General features: G+C 55.1%; 3 long non-coding RNA genes across 3 annotated transcripts; all 3 read left to right on the top strand.

The window, feature by feature from the left end:
* Positions 1-2,527: 2,527 nt before the first annotated feature.
* On the top strand, positions 2,528-4,035 carry LOC135325253 (uncharacterized). The gene is made up of 5 exons (XR_010386379.1): positions 2,528-2,587; positions 2,681-2,735; positions 2,820-2,875; positions 2,977-3,077; positions 3,985-4,035. It is a non-coding gene; the product is annotated as an uncharacterized LOC135325253 (long non-coding RNA).
* Positions 4,036-4,127: 92 nt separating this feature from the next.
* On the top strand, positions 4,128-4,484 carry LOC135325226 (uncharacterized). Its single transcript, XR_010386370.1, has 3 exons — positions 4,128-4,181; positions 4,277-4,345; positions 4,428-4,484. It is a non-coding gene; the product is annotated as an uncharacterized LOC135325226 (long non-coding RNA).
* Positions 4,485-5,826: 1,342 nt separating this feature from the next.
* LOC135325235 (uncharacterized) lies at positions 5,827-6,417 on the top strand. Its single transcript, XR_010386375.1, has 4 exons — positions 5,827-5,913; positions 6,005-6,045; positions 6,129-6,184; positions 6,284-6,417. It is a non-coding gene; the product is annotated as an uncharacterized LOC135325235 (long non-coding RNA).
* Positions 6,418-6,731: the final 314 nt, after the last annotated feature.

Raw genomic sequence — 6,731 nt, 5'->3', positions numbered from 1 at the left:
GCGCAGGGCGTTCAGGGGCGGAAGAGGGCTTCCGAGTCTGCAGTCGTATCTTCTGTTAACAGTCGTTATTGTTTTCTGGCATTTCTGCGTTTATTGCGGAAGGGATGCAGCTTCATCGCTTGGCTCTTTGAAGATCATGACACTCGAAGAATTGTTTGTCCCTCAGCTGGGCTGCAGAGAAAAGGACAGAACAGGGGTCCCCGGAAAACATTTCCATCTACGTTTCCGCTGTACATAGTGCTTGTGTGCCTTATGTCCCGTAACGTGGATGCATGTGAGATAGCGTTCTCCTCAGCTACTCTGGTTTCCGGCTTGCTCGCCGGATGTTCTGCTGCTCCTCAGAAATATTGTCAGCCCTGTTCCAAGAGGAAGTGAGTGAGTTTTTTTGTAGTATGCAGAGTTATGGAAGAGTCTAGACTTTATGTGAAGAGTGTGAAGAGCAAAGCGAGCATTCTTTCTGCCTGGAAGTGCAGTATGATGAGAAAGGAAGTCACGTCTTTGGAAACCAAGTGCAACTGTGAGTAAGTGCATGTGTCTGAAGGGGTCAAAAAGCAACCTCCTGCAAGCTAACGAATCATCTCTTGTCTTGCCCAAGCCTCAGTGCTGAGAGAGGAAAAAAACTGCTGGCCTTCTCGGGACCGGCAGGAAGCAATTTGCAGTCTCGCCCGGCAGCTCTTTTCTTTCATCTGTGCCTGCGAACCCACTGCCATCTGCTCTTTTGCGGCTCTCCTTCTGACTCCTACCGTGGCTTCTGGGGCTGTCCATTTTGCTTTTTCAGGCACCGTGTGGGCTTTTTCCAGGCATGCCTGAGGATTTGAGGTGAGGTAGAATGGGTGAGTATAATGGCGTGTCAGTTGTTGTAGGGCTAGTCCGCAGTGCCTAGCAGAAGAATAATTTTGTTGTTTTGTTTTTTCTAGGTGCCATGGGATTACTCTCAGTCAGGATGTGGGAGTATCGCTTTGGGGCGGCGCGGGCGAGCGGAGCGACAACGGCGGTTCGGAGAGGCGCGCTCTCGCAGATGAGCGTGGAGGTGCCCGGCACGGGGGGTGACCGCTCGCGCTCTGTTTTGGCAGGTGATGAAGGCGAGCGAAGGAAGATCAGAGAGGATGCGGCTTCCATTGAGCGATGCCTCTTAAGGACCAACAGTGACCTGACCCTCGACCCCCCAGCCCTGGAAAAGCTAAGGTGAGGGGCAAAGGGTGTTGGGGTTGTCTTCATTCTGTGCACGTGTGCATGCGTGCTGATATTCAGTGTAGTGTGGAGGGAGGGCTGCTCTGGATGAGTGGTGTGTGAGGCAGAGGCGGTGGGGTGGGCGTGGCAGAAAGTGAGGGTGTGGTAGGCAGGACAGCTGCAGCCTGTGTCTGTGTTGTTGTGTAGTCTATGTGGTGTGTGTTGTAGCTGTGCTATCTTTTGCTCAGGTCTTGATGTTGCTCTTGCTCTTTGTGCTCAAGGAGCACGGCCCACGCTCCACAGCGCCATCGCGGCAGGCATCCGCCATCTTTTGTCCGGCCTCAGTCATCGGCATCGCTCCAGCGGATCGCGTATCGTCCCGTGCGGGCAGCCAAAAGGGACGGTCCGTCGCTCCGGCTTTGCATCGCGGCCATTTGCGGCCGCTCATCTTCGGGGCCGTCGTCGAGGCCTTTTTGCCTGCCCCTCTTCTGGTTCTGCTCTTGTTTTTCATCTTCTTGGCATCCTTTCAGGGTTCTTTCCTGTATCGCCGCAGCCTCGGGTCTTCCCGGCCAGGTGCTTCGGCATCGGTCGTCCCGGCTTTGCGGGCCACTCTCCATCCCGGACGGTGGCGTTCGACTCTTTTCTGGGCTCATCCGAAGCATCAGAGCCGCACGGTTGTGGCGTCGTAGGGCTTTCTGGCTGGCAGCATCTTATGCGTGGGAATAGTTCTTTTTGCGTAGGGCTTTCCTGCATGTTTGTGTCTGATGCTTGTACCTATGTGTGTTTGTTTTGTGTCTAATGCTTGTCTGTGTGTGTGGGGCCGGAGCTGCTTTGCCTGTGGTTATTAGCCATGGTAGCATATGTAGCGTGGCAGCGATAGCCCGGAATGGTGATCGGTCAGTGTCTGTGTGCTCCAGTTTATGTTCCTTTTTGCAGATGCAGAGCAGTGTTCCGAGTGGGCCCAAGGGAGCTGGAGGAAGGAAGGGGCACGCCCCAAGAAGGTGAGCTAGAGATTTGGTGTTGGAAGGAGAGCGTTGCGGTCAGTGGGTTGCTCGGTTAATTTTTGCTTTGTGCTTGTAGGCGTGGAGCCTTGCGGGGAGCAGGTCGCTCGCATCCAGGAGGAGCAGGGAGAGGTCTGGGCGAGGACGTAGAGCCCGGCGTAGGGCCATCGCCTCGTCAGCGCCGTCCCCGTCGCCGTTCCTGTTTTACGGGTGTGTGGCGGACCTCGGCGTGGGCAGCCGTAGCCCGGCAGTCGGGACGGGAGAGCGGAGCAGGTAAAGGTATTGTAGCGAGGTAATGTTGTGCATGGGGTGTGGTTTTTGGCATGACCTCAAGGTGTAGTCTTCTCTCTGGTTTTGCAGGCATTACAGGAAGTTTTGGAGAGGAGAAGCTGATCAGCAACAAGGAGCCTGAGCAGGTGAGAAGGAGAGCTTGTCTGGCCTGAGTTTTATTGTGCGGTAGGGTGCTGCTGGGCTGCCTCTCGGTGATGTGTTTTGCTCTGCTTTTTCAGGTACGGTGCGGGCCTTTCCCAGGCGTGGCTGAGGATTTGAGGTGAGGTAGAATGGGTGAGTATAATGGTGTGGCAGTAGTTGTAGGGCTAGTCCGCACTGCCTAGCAGAAGAGTAATTTTGTTGTTTTGCTTTTTCCAGATGCCACGGGCAGCCTCACAGCCACAGTGCTGGAGCGTGGCTTTGGCACAGTACAGGTGAGTGCGATGACAATGGTGGTTTGGAGGAGGGTGCTCTCGCAGGTGTGGCTGGAGCTGACCGGCAAGGGGGGGTCACTGCTTGTGCTCTGGTTTGGCAGGTGATAAAGGCAACTGTGGTGACTGAAGGGAGATCAGTGCAGATGCGGCTGCCACTGAGGATGGCTCTTGAGGACCGATGGTGATGCCCAGCATTTGAACAGTTAAGTTGAGGGGCAAAGGGTATCAGGGGTGTCTTAACTCTGTGTGTGTGTGCACGCTGATGTTCAGTGTCGAGCGGAGGGCTGTTCTGGATGAGTGGGGTATGTGTGAGGGAGAGGTGGTGAGGTGCGCATGGCAGAAAGCGAGGGTGCGGTAGGCAGGGCAGCTCCAGCCTATGTCTGTGTTGTTGTGTAGTCTATGTGGTGTGTTGTAGCCGTGCTATCTTATGCTCAGGTCTTGATGTCGCCTTTGCTCTTTGTGCTCAAGGAGCACGGCCTACACTGTGGAGCGCTAGCATTGTAGGCCTCTGTAGTCTTTTGCTGGCTTGACTCATCAGCATCGCACCCACAGATGGTGTCTCATCCCGTGTAGGCAGCCGAAGGGGGCGGTCCGTGCCTCCGGCTTTGCATCGTGCCCATCGATCTTTGCGGCCACCGTCGAGGCCTCGTCGGCCGCTCTCGTTCCGAGGCCGCTCTTGTTTTGCGTCTCACCGGTGCCCTTTCAGGGTTTTCTTCCCTGCGTCATCACGGCTTCGGATCTTCCTCGCCGGCCTCTTCCGCATGGCCGTTCCTCGCTTTGCCGGCCGCTTTCCATCCCGGGCGTTGACATCTTACTCTTTTCTGGGCTCGTCGAGAGCATCAGAGTCGCAGGGTTGTGGTGTCATCAGATACCATGTGGAATGCATTGGAATAGTTCTTTTTGCATAGGGCTTTCCTTCATGTTTGTGTCTAATGTGTTTTTTGTTTTGTTTTGTTTTTTTCTTGTCTGTCTGTGTGTGTTTGGAGCTGCCTTGCTTGTGGGTGTTAGGAATGGTGGTGTGCGGAGTGTGTCAGTGATGGACTGGAATGGTGATTTGTCAACATCCGTGTGCTCCACTTTATGTTGTTTTGTTTTGTTGGTTTTTGCAGATGCTGAGCAGTGTTCCAAGTGGTCCCAAGGGAGCTGGAGGAAGAAAGGGGCATGCCCCAAGACGGTGAGCTAGAGATTTGGTGTTGGAAGGAGAGTGTTGTGGTCAGTGGGTTGCCTGGTTAATTTTTGCTTTGTGCTTGTAGGTGTGGAGCCTTGCGGGGAGCAGGTCGCTCGCATCCAGGAGGAGCAGGGAGAGGTGAGCATCAGTCCGGGAGTGGACATAGAGCCCGGCGTAGGGCCATCACCTCGTCGGCGCTGTCCCCGTCGCCCAGTGCCATTCCTGTTTTACAGGTGTGTGGTGGACCTCGGCATGGGGAGCCATAGCCCAGCAGTTGGGATGGGAGAGTGGAGCAGGAAAAGGTGTGGGAGCGAATGCCTGATGTGGATGGGCTGTGGTGTTGCGGGCATCGCCTGAGTGTGTGATTTCTCTCTGTGCTTGCAGGTTTTGCGGGAAGTTGTGGAGAGAAGCAGTTGAGTGCTGAGAAGAGCCTGAGCAGGTGAGTGGGGGAGCTTGTTGGGTCTGATTTTATTGTGGTGTGGGTGGTGTTGGGCTGCCTGTTGGTGATGCCTTTTTCTCTGTTTTTTCAGGTCTGCTGTGGGCCTTTCCCAGGTGTGGCTGAGACTTTCAGGTGAGCGGATCGGAGCTGGATGTTGTAGGGCTGGTGAGCGCTGCCTGGCAGAAGAGTCACTTTGTTATTTTGTTTTCTTCCAGGTGCCACGGGCTTCCTCCCCAGGCATTGGAGTTGTTGCGGTGCAGGTGAGTGGAGCGCCGATGGCGCTTTGGTGGAGGGTGCCCTTGCAGATGGGGATGGAGCTGACTGGCAAGAGAGTGACTGCTTGCGCTCTGGTTTGGCAGGTGATGAAGGCAAATGTGGTGAGCAAAGGAAGATCAGTGTGGATGTGACTGCTGCTGAGGATGGCTCTTGAGGACCGGTGACCTACAGCACTGCCACAGTTAAGTTGAGGGGCAAAGGGTGTTGGGGCATCCTCAGTTTCTGTGTGTGTGTGTGTGTGTGTGTGTGTGTGCGTGCTGATGTTCAGTGTAGAGTGGAGGGTTGTTCTGGATGAGTGGTGTGTGTGAGGCAGAGGCAGTGGGGTGTGCATGGCAGAAAGCGAGGGTGGATGTCAGGCAGGGCAGCTCCAGCCTGTGTCTGTGTTGTTGTGTAGTCTATGTGGTGTGTGTTGTAGCTGTGCTATCTTTTGCTCAGGTCTTGATGTTGCTCTTGCTCTTTGTGCTCAAGGAGCACAGCCTATGCTCTGCAGCGGTAGTGTGGCAGGCATCCATTGTCTTTCGCCTGGCCAGACTCATCAGCATTGCTCCAAAGGACTACGTCTTGTTCTGCACAGGCAGCTGAAAGGGGCGGTCTGTGACTCTGACTGTGCATCGTGGCCGTTTGCGGTCCGTCATAGTCGTGGCCACCGTCGAGGCCTCATCGGCCACACCTCTTCCGGGGCCGCTCTTGTCTTGCGTCTCGCTGGCGCCTTTTCAGGGTTTCCTTCCCTGCATCATCATGGCCTCGGGTCTTTCTCGCCGGCCTCCTCTGCATCACTCTTCTGAGCTTTGCCGGTCCCTTTCCATCCTGGGCATTGACGTTTGACTTGTTTCTGGGCTCGTCCAGAGCCTCGGCCCTACGATGCCACGACCGTGCGGCTCTTTCTGGCCGGCAGTCTTATGTGTGGGAATAGGGTTTTTTTTGTGTAGGGCTGTCCTCTGTGTTTGTGTCTGCTGTTTGTTTGTCTGTGTGTTTTTGGGGCTGGAGCTGCCTTGCCTGTGGGTGTTAGCCATGGTGGTGTGTGGAGTGTGTCCGTGATGGACTGGAGCGGTGGTGTTGTGGGCATCGCCTGAGTGTGTGACTTCTCTCTGTGCTTGCAGGTTTTGCGGGAAGTTGTGGAGAGAAGCAGCTGAGTGCTGAGAAGAGCCTGAGCAGGTGAGTGGGGCAGCCTGTTGGGTCTGATTTTATTGTGGTGTGGGTGGTGTTGGGCTGCCTCTCAGTGATGCCTTTTTCTCTGTTTTTTCAGGTCTGCTGTGGGCCTTTCCCAGGCGTGGCTGAGACTTTCAGGTGAGTGGATCGGAGCTGGATGTTGTAGGGCTGGTGAGCGCTGCCTGGCAGAAGAGTCACTTTGTTATTTTGTTTTTTTCCAGGCGCCACGGGCTTCCCCCCAGGCAGGATGTTGGCGTTTGGAGTTGTTGCGGTGCAGGTGAGTGGAGCGCCGATGGCGCTTTGGTGGAGGGTGCCCTTGCAGATGGGGATGGAGCTGACTGGCAAGGGGGTGACTGCTTGCGCTCTGGTTTGGCAGGTGATGAAGGCAAATGTGGTGAGCAAAAGAAGATCAGAGGGTGCGGCTGCTGCAGAGGATGTGTCTGCTGTTGAGGATGCCTCTTGAGGAGCAACAGTGATGCAGAGCACTGCAAAAGTGAAGTGCATGGGCAAAGGGTGTGTGTGTGTGTGTGTGTGTGTGTGTGTGTGTGTGTGTTTGTGTGTGTGAGGCAGAGGCAGTGGGGTGTGCATGGCAGAAAGCGAGGGTGGGTGTCAGGCAGGGCAGCTCCAGCCTGTGTCTGTGTTGTTGTGTAGTCTATGTGGTGTGTGTTGTAGCTGTGCTATCTTTTGCTCAGGTCTTGATGTTGCCCTTGCTCTTTGTGCTCAAGGAGTACAGCATATGCTTTGTAGTGCTAGTGCAACAGGCATCTGCTGTCTTTTGCCTGGTCTTGACCGACTCATCTTGTGTTGCTCCAATGATCATCTTG

Source organism: Dromaius novaehollandiae, chromosome 34 (assembly GCF_036370855.1).
Source record: "Dromaius novaehollandiae isolate bDroNov1 chromosome 34, bDroNov1.hap1, whole genome shotgun sequence".
In the NCBI taxonomy this organism is placed as follows: Eukaryota; Metazoa; Chordata; class Aves; order Casuariiformes; family Dromaiidae; genus Dromaius; species Dromaius novaehollandiae.
Note: the sequence above shows the minus strand (reverse complement) of the source record. Positions and strands in the feature narration are given on the sequence as shown.